This window comes from Neomonachus schauinslandi, chromosome 6 (assembly GCF_002201575.2).
Source record: "Neomonachus schauinslandi chromosome 6, ASM220157v2, whole genome shotgun sequence".
Lineage (NCBI taxonomy): Eukaryota > Metazoa > Chordata > Mammalia > Carnivora > Phocidae > Neomonachus > Neomonachus schauinslandi.
Window position 1 is genome coordinate 147,884,235 of NC_058408.1, and position 12,836 is coordinate 147,897,070.

The window sequence follows — 12,836 nt, forward strand, 5'->3', positions numbered from 1 at the left end:
TCTACTGGGGTCCCTGGGTGGCTCAGTCAGTTAAGCCGCCAGCTCTTGCAGCTCAGGTCATGATCTCCTGGTTGTGGGATAGAGCACACATACCCCACCCCCACACCTGGGGCTGGGCCAGGAGTCTTGCTTGTCTCCTCTCTCTGCCCCACCCCCTGCTGGTGCTCGCTCGCTCTCTCTCTCTCTCTCTCTCTAAAACAAATAAATCTTGGAAAAAATAAAAAAAGAATTTATCTACTAGGAAGGAACTTAGGTAGAGAAAATAATCACATGAAAGCATAAAATATGTATAAACTGATGGAAACTTCCTAGCTGAATGATTGCTGAATTAAAAGTTAATCATCATTGCATTAGGAGACTTCAACTTTAGGCAATGAATGATAGACTGTAGATTTCCAAAACTGAAGAAGTAAGATCATGAAATTCACCTTTCATTTCTATTTTAGACCCAAATAAAACTTAGATTTAAATTCAAAAGCAGACAAGTATTCAGATCCTTAATACTGTGATTTTATTTGGAATAATTGCCTTTTATTTTCAATGCCTGTTGTGTCTTTACCTCATGTCACAATTTAATCCCTCTTTAAACTTAATTTAATGCCCAATTTAATCTCAATATGATAGCTAATAATTAAGATAACTCATGTTGTGTAATATACTGTTTGGTTGTGTTGGTCATGTATATGTGTTGTGTACAATACTGTTTTGTACCAGGCAATTTAATGAACAGTACCACTTGATATATTTATTAAGGAAGAACAAAAAACCAAGCTACCATCTTTTGAGAGTTAAAACATAGGTTTTCATGGTGATGGTATGAATAGCAAAAGATTTTACGTGCTACAGAGGCCCACTTTTAGTATTTGTACATTACATGTACAAGTGTACAACCTACAGGTGATGTGTATTTTATACGTACAGATCTGGACAGTATATGTACAAATCTGAAATAATCATTTTGTAAGTATAGTATTATGTGGATTAATAATTTGTATTAGTGGTCTTCATCCTTTTCCCCCTTTTTCTTGTGGAATCTTTCAAAGGAATTCTTGGAAGCCCAATTTGCAAAACAGACACAGGTAGCTCTGCTCTGATCAAAGTGTTTGTGGGGGCTGGAGATGGGGTGGAGGGCCTAAAGGTAGCCCTTTAGGTTCACTCTCAATGGCCCCTACGCCCTTTCACGTAATCTCTAGAATTTCTGGAGCATAGTTTGGAAATTGTTGTCCTATATAATGCCCTACGTTTGTGGTGTGCTTTTATATATGTGAAGATACTTCATTCCCACAACATTCAATGTTTTTTCATTTTACAGATAAGAAAACAGGGACTCAACAGGAAATGACAGATGTTGGCGGGGATGCGGAGAAAGGGGAACCCTCCTACACTGTTGGTGGGAATGCAAGCTGGTGCAGCCACTCTGGAAAACTGTATGGAGGTTCCTCAAACAGTTGAAAATAGAGCTACCATATGATCCAGCAATTGCACTACTGGGTATTTACCCCAAAGATACAAAAGTAGGGATCCGAAGGGGTACGTGCACCCCGATGTTTATAGCAGCAATGTCTACAATAGCCAAACTGTGGAAAGAGCCAAGATGTCCATCAACAGATGAATGGATAAAGAAGATGTGGTATATATATACAATGGAATATTATGCAGCCATCAAAAGGAATGAGATCTTGCCATTTGCAACAACGTGGATGGAACTGGAGGGTATTATGTTGAGTGAAATAAGTCAAACAGAGAAAGACATGTATCATATGATCTCACTGATATGAGGGATTCTTAATCTCAGGAAACAAACTGAGGGTTGCTGGAGTGGGGGGTGGGGTGGGAAGGATGGGGTGACTGGGTGATAGACACTGGGGAGGGTATGTGCTCTGGTAAGCGCTGTGAATTGTGCAAGACTGTTGAATCTCAGATCTGTACCTCTGAAACAAATAATGCAATATATGTTAAGAAAAAAAAAAAGAAGAAGAAGAAGAAGGTAGCGGGAGGGGAAGAATGAAGCGGGGGAAATCGGAGGGGTAGACGAACCATGAGAGACAATGGACTCTGAAAAACAAACAGGGTTCTAGAGGGGAGGGGGGTGGGAGGATGGGTTAGCCTGGTGGTGGATATTGAGGAGGGCACATTCTGCATGGAGCACTGGGTGTTATGCACAAACAATGAATCATGGAACACTTCATCTAAAACTAATGATGTAATGTATGGGTATTAACATAAAAATAAAAAAAAGAAAAGAAAACAGGGACTCAGGTCAATTCATTTTCCCACTGTCACATAATTATTGAGTGATAAGATTTAGGACTTGAACTCAAATCTTCTGCTCTGCCCTTAATTCAAACTGTCTATAACAATAGAAAACATGCTCAGGATGTTTTCTAACATCCAAGTAGGATGAGGTAGAATTTATGTAAAGCGTGAGTGTTTCTTAATGTAGTCCCTCTACAGCAGAAGTGAGTGATGATAGTCATGTGGATCACAGTCCTGTGGCTCACCCAGGTCACCGACTACAGAAGGCTGGGAGATGTCTGTAATCTTTACCTATAAACCTGGCCCTTTCTTCCCCACTTGAGAAAGCATATTGGAGTACAGGGTACAGGGTGATGATATTATCGGAGTCAATTTTTATTTATGAACAAGATGAACAGTTCACCCCTTGCCTTTGGCAACTGCCAGTCTGTTCTTTGTAACCATGGGTTCAGGTTTGTTTTGTTTTAAATTCCATATATAAGTGAGATCATACAGTATTTGTCTTTCTTATTTGTCTGATTTGTCTTTGACTTATTTCACTTAGCATAATGCCCTCAAGGTCCATCCATGCTGCTGCAAATGGCAGGATTTCCTTCTTTTTTATGACGGAGTAGTATTCCATTGTATATTTACATATTTTCTTTATCCATTCACCCAACAATAGACACTTAGGTTGCTTCCATGTTTTAGCTATTGTAAATAACGCTGCAATGAACATGGGGGTGCATATATCTTTTTTCAGTTAGTATTTTCATTTCCTTTAGGTAAATAACCAGAAGTGGAATTGCTGCATTGTATGATAGATCTATTTTTTTAAACTTTTTGAGGAAACTCCTCACTGTTTTCCATAATGGTTGCACCAATTTACATTCCCATCAACGGTGCTTGAGAGTTCTCTTTTCTCCACATATTCAACAACACTTATTTCCTTCTTTTTGTTAATAGTCATCCTAACAGATGGGAGGTGATATCTCATTGTGGTTTAGATTTACATTTTCCTGATAGTTGTGGCTCCTTTTTACTCTACTTTGGGATGCTTTTAGGTCCTCAGAAGGAAAGAAATGTAGAACTCAGAAAGCTCATCAGTGAATATCTAACCAGTATTGAACGTACTTGCCACATGCAAGATTTAAGTGCTGCATCACAGATGGGTGTTGAATGTTATTATTCTGATTGTTTCACTGAACACTGCCCATCTTATGCCCAGGCAGTTTATTTTTTTTCCCCTAATTTTCCATTTTTCATTGGTCCCTATTGAGTCCCTTCTCCCACTAAGGTAACTTTTGATTTCAATATTATAGTCAAGATGCTGATCACTCATTGCACTTCTTTAGATCTACTGTCTCTCAACTAGAAGATGAAAAACAATTATTTCCACTGATAATTAAAGTACTGAAGTTTGTGAACTGTTTATCTTGTTCATAAATAAAAACTGACTCGGATAAAAACAGGTTAAGACTTCTCAGACCCCTTGATATGTTCATGTACATTGTAAAGCTGAGAGCACAAGAAAATCAGAAGCATTTTTACAAACAGCTAAATAAAGAACTTTTTCCCTACCCTTTCATACCTCAACAAAGCACTGGAGTTCTGGAAAATGCCGATGTACAGCAATGTCCTTAAGCAAGTCAGAAAATTGGCAGATACTTCCTAATTAAGAAGAAAGCTCAAAATGTCTGGAACCAAGCATAGTAATTTCACACTAGTCTTCCCCTACCCCACATCGCATGGGACTGGGGCTCTATGGAACACCCTAGTCCTTTGGGTGAGGCTGTTCTAGCCCAGCTGTTTTCACTTACCCAGGATGACCTACAAATACCCACCTTCCTTTCTTTTTTTAACTGACTTTCTCCACTTGGAAGGTCTTGCACTAAGCACACAGAGTCCAGAGCTGATGGCCGGGGGGGGGAAGAAGGAACTGAAGGATCCTGCCCTCCACAAGCCTCCAGATCAGCATGTAAACTCTGACCTGAAGCCCTGCCAATGTTTCCCTGCACTGACTCTTCTGAACCTGTGGATGTTATGTTTACACCACTCTTATAACCCCCACCATATTTTACTTTGTATAATAGTTATTTTAAATTTAATATATATTAACAGATATCAATATCTATTGAGTTTTCTTATTAGGAGGTATCTGTCAATTACTGACTTGCTTAAGAACATTGATGTGCATCTGCATTCTCTAGAAGTCCAGTATTTTGTAAGTCATGAGGAGGTAGGGGAAAAGTTCTTTATTTAACTGTTTGTAAAATGCTTCTGGTTCCCTTGTACATGTACAAGGACATGTGTACATGTACATGAACATATACAATGTACATGAACATGTCAAGGGGTCTGAGAAGTCTTGTCTTGAAGACACCTGTATACCTTTTTAAAACTTCAATGGATATTAAATATTAAATATTGCCAGGCACTGTGCTAAATGCTATTCAGGGCAAGGAAGGGAGTCTTGCCTTCAGAGCAATTAGCATTCAAGGTAAAAAGTAATATTAGAAAAGTTAGAAAAGTAGTTATTGATTTATTTTTTGACAAACTGATGGATAATTGACAAATAAAAGTTTATATATTTAAATGATATGTATACATTTTGAAATAACCAATCAAGTTAATTAACATCCATCACATCACATAGTTGCCTTTTATTTTTTTAATATAGAACACTTCACAAATTTGCATGTCATCCTAGTGCAGGAACCATGCTAAATAATCTCTGTATCATTCCAGATGTGTGCTGCTGAAGAGACACTAGTCATTGAGCATTAGCACAAGTCTTAAATCCCCTGACTTCATGAAGAAATGTAAAAATTTTCCATTAGTTGTAGACATTTAAGTACACACCCTCCAATGCTGTGTTTTCCTTTGCCTTGCCCTCCCAGCCCCCAGTCCCATAGAGGAAATGAAAGACTCCGAATTTAGCTTCAAAGTCATATTTCTTTGTACATAGAAGTGTGACCATGTCTAAGGTGCCCTGAACCTATTTTTAAACTAAATGACTGGAAGAAGAGGTAGGAAATTTAATATTAGTGTTCTGTTTTTTTCTTTAAAATCTTTTGGGGCTACCCTTTATTTTTTAATTATTTTCTTCTTCCATATTTGTTTTTCCACTTACAAGTAATAACAAAATGAAACGGAAGTGGAACTATTAAAAAGAAAATAATTAACAATTAGGTATTTAGAATACTTAGGATTTTGCTTTATAAAAATATTGTTAAAGCTATTACTCATGTTGAAGTTTTAGCATTCATTAATGTACGTATTTTGTGCAAAATCAGCAAATTCCACATTCCCAGTTTGGCTGCTATACACACAAATTAATGAATGTACTTTAATGAATTTGATTAATATGCAGCAGTTTAAGATCCATTTTGTATTATTAGCCCATGAAATGTTCCTCATTGAATGCTGCTGAATCAGAATGCTGTATTTGCCTGGGAAAGCTGTCTCTCTCTCACACACACACAGAGACGCTCTTCACAAATAATGTAAAGCTAAGATTTTCGTAATTATCATAATTCACTCATTAAGATATTAGCAAACTGTCACAACCACAAAAGATTCTCTATGCGTGGAATTTTCCATCTTTTGCCTGCACCCAAGATATACATGCAGTTACAGTGCCCGAGAATGTTAAATGGAAACCCTACTTCTGCATTTTATTAGCAAATTTTGCAAACTACAAACAGCTTGAGTGCTGTATAAATTTATAGTTGTACTTGCACATTTGTGATGGTGGTTTTCGGCATGAAAGTTTTATCTAAGAGCTTTTACTTGGAACTGCATAGAGCAATTCCAAAACCTCAAAACTAAAGGAAAATAAAATTGAAGTGCCTTTACAATTGTGTGATTTATACATTAAAGTATTTATTTTAAAACAAGATTAAAAATACTGCACTCCTAGAAACATTCTCTCCTGGTAGAAGCCACTCAGATGGAAAATTTCATCTATTTCAAACTGATTTTTTGCCTGAATGACTCTCACATGTTTTCCTAAAACCTAGTCATGTCAAACGATTTATTCTACCTTAATAATACTGTGCAAGTAGCCAGGAAGATTCAAGTGTTGAAGTGGTAGAAGGCAGTTGGCCAATTAGGTGCTCAGCTATATTTTGATTTTCTATGCTTAGACATACTTATTCTTTTCTTACCTTCTGATCCCCTACTCAGTACTTCTAGATGAGAATTTCTGCATATTTCTGTCCTCAGAATACTTAGCCAAATTTGAGATATAGAATGCATTTTGAATCAAAATCCCAAATAAGAATAAGGCAGTGAAACCCATTTTCCCACTTTAAGAGGTAATAGAAGGAGCTCAGTATGGCATACAAAGGGCACATGTATTTCAATGTCTTTCCCAAGGCACCCCTTTGCCCCCTTCGTAGTACAGTACGATCTGTGCTATCACGACGCCCCTAGTGATAGGGATGCTCTGCATCTTATTAAAGATGACTGGCCTAAAGAGCTACTGGGTTGCACTATAAGAAGTCATTTTTTTTTAAGATTTAATTTATTTATTTGACGGAGAGAGACAGCGAGAGAGGGAACACAAGCAGGGGGAGTGGGAGAGGGAGAAGCAGGCTTCCCGCTGAGCAGGGAGCCCGACGCGGGGCTCGATCCCAGAACCCTGAGATCATGACCCGAGCTGAAAGCAGATGCTCAATGACTAAGCCACCCAGGTGCCCCAATAAGTCATTTTTCAATGAAATAATTGACACTTTTTCTTCAGAATTTTCTCTCTTACTTAAAAAATTATTTTTTGCTTCAACTATTATTGTCATTGACTCACCATCCTCTGGCAACGTATATTATTTTTGAAAAATTGATTTTAAAGAAAATAGCCTGCAAAATTTTCTTAACAGAAACAATTGCTAGGGGCGCCTGGGTGGCTCACTCATTAAGCGTCTGCCTCGGGTTATGATCCCGGGGTCCTGGGATTGGGCCCCGCATCGGGCTCCCTGCTCCAAGGGAGGCCTGCTTCTCCCTCTCCCACTCCCCCTGCCTGTGTTCCCTCTCTCGCTATGTCTCTGTCAAATAAAATAAAATCTTAAAAAAAAAAAAAAAAGAAACAATTGTTAGGCCAGAAAGTTAATGGGACTCTCTTGTCTGGATGAGTTCATACCATGATCTTGAAATAAAAAGATATAGGATGTGGTAAAAGTCTTAATTTATGATCTCAAGAAGTATGTGAGAAAGCTACAAAAGTAAATCCAGACTTTGAAATTCGGAATTTGCTTTGGAAAAAGATGATAATGGTAGCAATGACTGGAGCGTTTTCTCTAGGGGTAGCTCTCAGTTACCTTGATTCTACTCAACAAATCAAAGAAACTGTCATTATTTTTCTAAATAGCAGGACTGAAAAAAAGAAAACCAACATTCTAGACTAGGTTCTTATCTTAATCCACTCACACTCATGAAGAATTCTTTGAGTGAAAGAATATGAAGCTTTCCTATGACAGCACTGGCCAATCCACAGAGAAAGAGGGACTTGGCTCAGTAAGCCCTCCCCAAATGACCGTGTAACTCATTTTCTGATGACAGAAAATTGAAAATGCATAAGTCCTGAGCTTTTCCCTTTACAACACCCCATTTGGAATAAAGAAGTCATCAGAAAAATGGGATTCTTTCTTGCTAACCTGACACATACCATCCATGGACTAGAAAGGGATAATTTGTCAATACTGTCAGCCAAATGCTGCTGTGGCCCCCATCTATTACCTAAGGTCTATTTTCATTTTACCCAATTCCACAAAGTTTGTTTTATTAAAATGAAAAATGGGATTATGGTGCTCCTTAGAAAGTCATTTTATCTCCTTCCAGCTGTTCAGTGACATACTTTTAACTTTGTAAAGTCACTTGTTTGTAATTTAAAGTTAGTTACTGCACACCTTGTTTACCTGTACCTAGTAGCAAATTTGTAGTGGCAGAAGAAAGGTCACTGAGACCCTAAGTCTTGTGAAGAAAGCACAATTAATAGTATCCTGTCCCCAGTTTTGGGAAATGTATGTTGTGCATATAACAGTCAGGGTTCTGTTGTAAATAATAGGAGGCGTTTTCACTATTTTAGGCAAAAAGGGTGCTTTACAGGGAATTCAGAACTTAAATATTCATTAGAAGGTTGAGAAGAGCAGGCTCTCCACTGACCTCCAGGAACAACTCCAAGGACAATTTTGCAGACCCTGGCTTCCAAGGGCACTGAATCAGGAAGCTGCTGCAGCAACTGCCACCCCCAGGATCACTGCAGATCTTGGACTTTAGCAGCTTTCCAGGCATCAGGAGGCCACCACTGCGGTTGTTGGCTCCAGGAAGTTGCCACCGAGGCTGCAGTCTGCTGAGGAGAAATTGTAGCCCAACCTCTTCAGGGCCATACTGTGCCTACTAACTCCACAAGAGGAAAATGGAGGTCTCCTGCATCCCCGCTTCTCCCTCCCCTGAACTCGGCTCCACATACAGGTCTCACAAGCATGCATCTGATTGGCCAAACCTAAATGGCTTCTTTAGCTGCATAGGAACCGGGGAAATGAAGGTTTTGTTTTGTTTTGTTTTAATTTTCTAGTCTTTTCGATCCAGGAAAGCATGCTAATAGGAGGTTAGAACAGGGTTGAGATAGTTTACCTAATCTATCCAGTACCCATAGACTCATTTTCTACTACTGGTTAGCCATGCATAAAGTCCTTCATAGTTTCGTATTTTTAAAAAATTGGTGTAATTCCTTCTTCAATTTTTTGAACATCTTACACTAGTTTTCTTAAAGTCATTTCAGATTGTTCTATCACTTCCATTTGTCAGGAGTAAATAGGTCCTGGTGTGGTAGGCAGAATAATGTCCTCCTGCAAAGATGTTTATGTCCTAATGCTTGGAGCCTTTTTCTTCAGACTTTTCTTTCTTAAAAAATTATTTTTTTGCTTCAACGATTATTGTCGTTGACTCACCATCCTCTGGCAACATATGTTATTTTTGAAAAATTGATTTTAAAGAAAATAGGCTGCAAAATTTTCTAACAGAAACAACTGCTGGGCCGGAAAGTTAATGGGAGTCTATTCTCTGGATGAGTTCATATCATGATCTTGAAATAAAAAGATATAGGATGTGGTAAAAGTCTTAATTTATGATCTCAAGAAGTATGTGAAAAAGCTACAAAAGTAAATCCAGACTGTTACATTGCATGGAAAAGGAGAATTAAAGTTGCAGGTAGAATTAAGCTTGTTAAATCAGCTGAATTTAAAACAGAGAGATTATCCTGGATTATCCAGGTGGGCCTGATGTAATAACAAGGGTCCTTAAATGTGGAATGGAGAGGTAGAATAAGAGTTCGGAGTGTTGCAGTGTGAGAAATACTCATCTCACTGTTGCTGGCTTTAAAGATGGAGAGGAGCCATGAACCAACGAATACAGGCAGCCTCTAGAAGCTGGAAGGGGCAAGGTAGTCAGTCGATTCTCCCAGAAAGGAATCAGCCCTGTTAGCACCTAGATTTTAGCCCACTGAGAGCCAGTTCAGACTTCTGAACTATAAATTTTTTTTAAGGATTTTATTTATTTATTTGACAGAGAGAGACACAGCGAGAGAAGGAATACAAGCAGGGGGAGTGGGAGAGGGAGAAGCAGGCTTCCCGCGGAGCAGGGAGCCCGATGCAGGGCTCGATCCCAGGACCCTGGGATCATGACCTGAGCCGAAGGCAGACGCTTAACAACTGAGCCACCCAGGCGCCCCCTGAACTATAAACTTGAACTATAAGTTGGTGTTTTAAGCCACTGAGTTTGGGGTAATTTGTTAAAGCAGCAATAAGAAACTAATACGGCTCATAGTTAAGATTGCTGGCTGCTTTTTTCACTGCTGCTTTTTTCTCATGAGCTTTGACATTTTGGCTTGTGGGTTCATCCTGAGTGGGGTTTTCCCCTGCTCTTTGTACTGTCCTCACTTTGTCAACCTGTTTGTGGACACAAGGAAGCTCCCTGGGACCCCAGGTTGTAACCTGGTAATTCCATGTCCAGTCTCACAGTGATATTGGTGCTGTCCCGGGGCTAGCCAAGGGGACTGGTGGGCAGCTTGGTCCAAGTGCTGCCACAGTCAGGGAACAGCAACTGGAACTCTTTCTGGCTTGTTTCACTTGTTAGAAAGCATGATCAGCCCTTGATTGTATGTAGGAAGTAAAGCAGTGGTCCCCAGCTGGCACAGGAAGCTCCTGTCCAGGCTATCCCACAAGAATCAGATCTTTACTTCCATGTCTGCTTTAGTGTTAAAGCTTTGTAGGCCTCTGGCTCATGACACACTTTCTGCTTTGTAGTTCTGTTTCTGGTCCATCAGGATGTTTTTCTTAGCATAGCCATACTTTTCAATTTATAATACATATTTAATATATAATGTAATTTGTAAAATACATATGAAATGCTGACTGCATATTTTGTTATTGCTGTGTTTGGAGCAGAGGGGAGAAATTCCAAGCACTACCTCAACCATAAGACTGCAATATGTAGGTTGTATGATTTTTTTTTTTTTAAGATTTATCTTTTCATTTTAGAGAGAGAGAGACAGCGAATGAGCCAGGGGTGGGTGGCGAGGAGCAGAGGGAGAGAAAGAATCTCAAGCAGACACCCTGCTGAGCGGAGAGCCTGATGCAGGGCTCTATCCCACGACCCTAAGATCATGACCTGAGCCAAAATCAAGAGCTGGACACCCAACCGACTGAGCCACCCAGGCACCCTGGATGTAGGATTAACATTTCACAGAACACCGTGTCCCAGGTTTTTACCATGTTTTAGTTGAAGAGAAAATATAGTAAGTGGTTAGATATTTTTATTTCTATCAGTGATTTGCTTTCTGCATTCCCAGGGATGTCACTTTCTTCAACAAATAATACCCTTTTGGCAAAGGCTTAGCTGGTTGAAAATTATAAGAGAAAGTTTCATTGTATTGCACTTTGAAGTGGTTGTTCCAGAAATTCATCTTAAAACTTGCTATTTCAGGAAGCTGGCTCAGCTCCTCCACTTTCTCTGGAGTCCATCAATTCCATAAATTGGCTAGGCGTTACTGGAGGATGATTGTTAGGGTCAGGAGGGGAAGGAACAGAACACCAGGTGTTACATTACAAAAGGTGGCATGAGTCCCTGGTTTAGTCATGTACTTTAAGAGTGTGGAAAAGGGCTGTTCACAGTTAACACCAGAAGTGCTCATTAAACTGATTTTCTGTTGGTAATGATTCCCCCAAAATGTCTCAGGCTATCAAATAGCTAAAATTCTATCAGGATTATGATACCCACTGAGTTACAAGTTATAAGAAATGATACTTGAAATAAAGGCTTTGCAGGCAAATTAAAATAGTAATAATTTCAGTTAATGTAATGATATCTTTTTTTTAAATCCCTTAATATCATTCAGCCAAAATTACATATTTGGGAAAAAATGAGCTACTAAAGAAGATTTCCTAATTGTATGTAATATGCTTGAAGGCAAATTGCGGATGTAATTCAGATGCCTGGACACAGAGGAAGATGGCTCTGATGATGATATTATGCAATAGAACTACATTTTAGTCACAAACAGTCATAATGTAAAATTATTTCCCGGAGAAAGGAAGCTAGGAGTGTGTTACAGCTTCCACAGTAAGCTGTGTAATCCTGGCTACACTCTGGAGATCATATTTTTACCTGTATAGGCTTCTCCGTAAGCCCTCAAACCTTGCAGATCAAATTTTGACATCTAGAATCCCAGTATTTTGCAAGTGATAGCACTTATTTTCCTGAAACTCAATTGCGAGTCTCTTGCTGTCTTTGTTTAGTTTACGACAATGTGGTATTCCCTCAACCAATTCATTTTGGCTCACCCTTGTCTCATCTGTAGGCTAACAAAGCCCCAAAGCTGTTTCTTGAGGTGAAAGGAAAATTACTTAAACCAAGCATGAATCCTTTTAACTATTTACAACTAGAAGTAGCTGGTTTAAGTAGGGGTTTTTTTGTGTGTGTGTGTTTTTTTTAATTTTACATTGTCGAGCTACAAGTTATTGTCGAGCGATCTATCAGTTAAACTTTTACACTTACTGTAGTTCAGTGGCCACAGTATCTTACATAGAATTTCATATTGGTGCACATGTGATCTTGACAAATGACTAAAAATCAAACTGTATTCTGATTTGTGGTCTAACTCAGGTGAGTAAATTCGAATTTTTTTTTTTTTTTTAATGCTCAGGCGGGGTTCACAAACCATACTGGTAAAGGCTCATAAAAAGTAGGTCTCATGGTGGTCTCTGCCCCTCTCCACTCCCCAAATCCCATGGTTTCTTTTCTTGCCCTTGCTGGCTCAGGGGTCAGATACCATCACCTCTGACATGTTGATTTTAGTCTTCCTGAGATAAAGGCTCAAAACCCATCTGGGCCACACTGTTGTGAGCTCTGCTTTCTCACCACCTTCAGAGCTCATGATGGTGTCTTCTCCTTTAACAAGGTTGATTCCTTTTCCATCCTCCCATGTTTCCTTTATGCTGGGCTAAATGCATTCCTCCACGGGGTATGGCTGGGACAAGGGACTCATCCATTAGTCCTGGTTGGCTTTTGGGATAGCCATAGCTCCAAATAGGCTTCTTGGCTGG

At 39.2% G+C, this 12,836-nt stretch overlaps 1 pseudogene; it reads right to left on the reverse strand.

Moving 5' to 3' along the window:
- Nucleotides 1–4,905: 4,905 nt before the first annotated feature.
- Nucleotides 4,906–5,005, reverse strand: LOC123325193 (annotated as a pseudogene).
- Nucleotides 5,006–12,836: the final 7,831 nt, after the last annotated feature.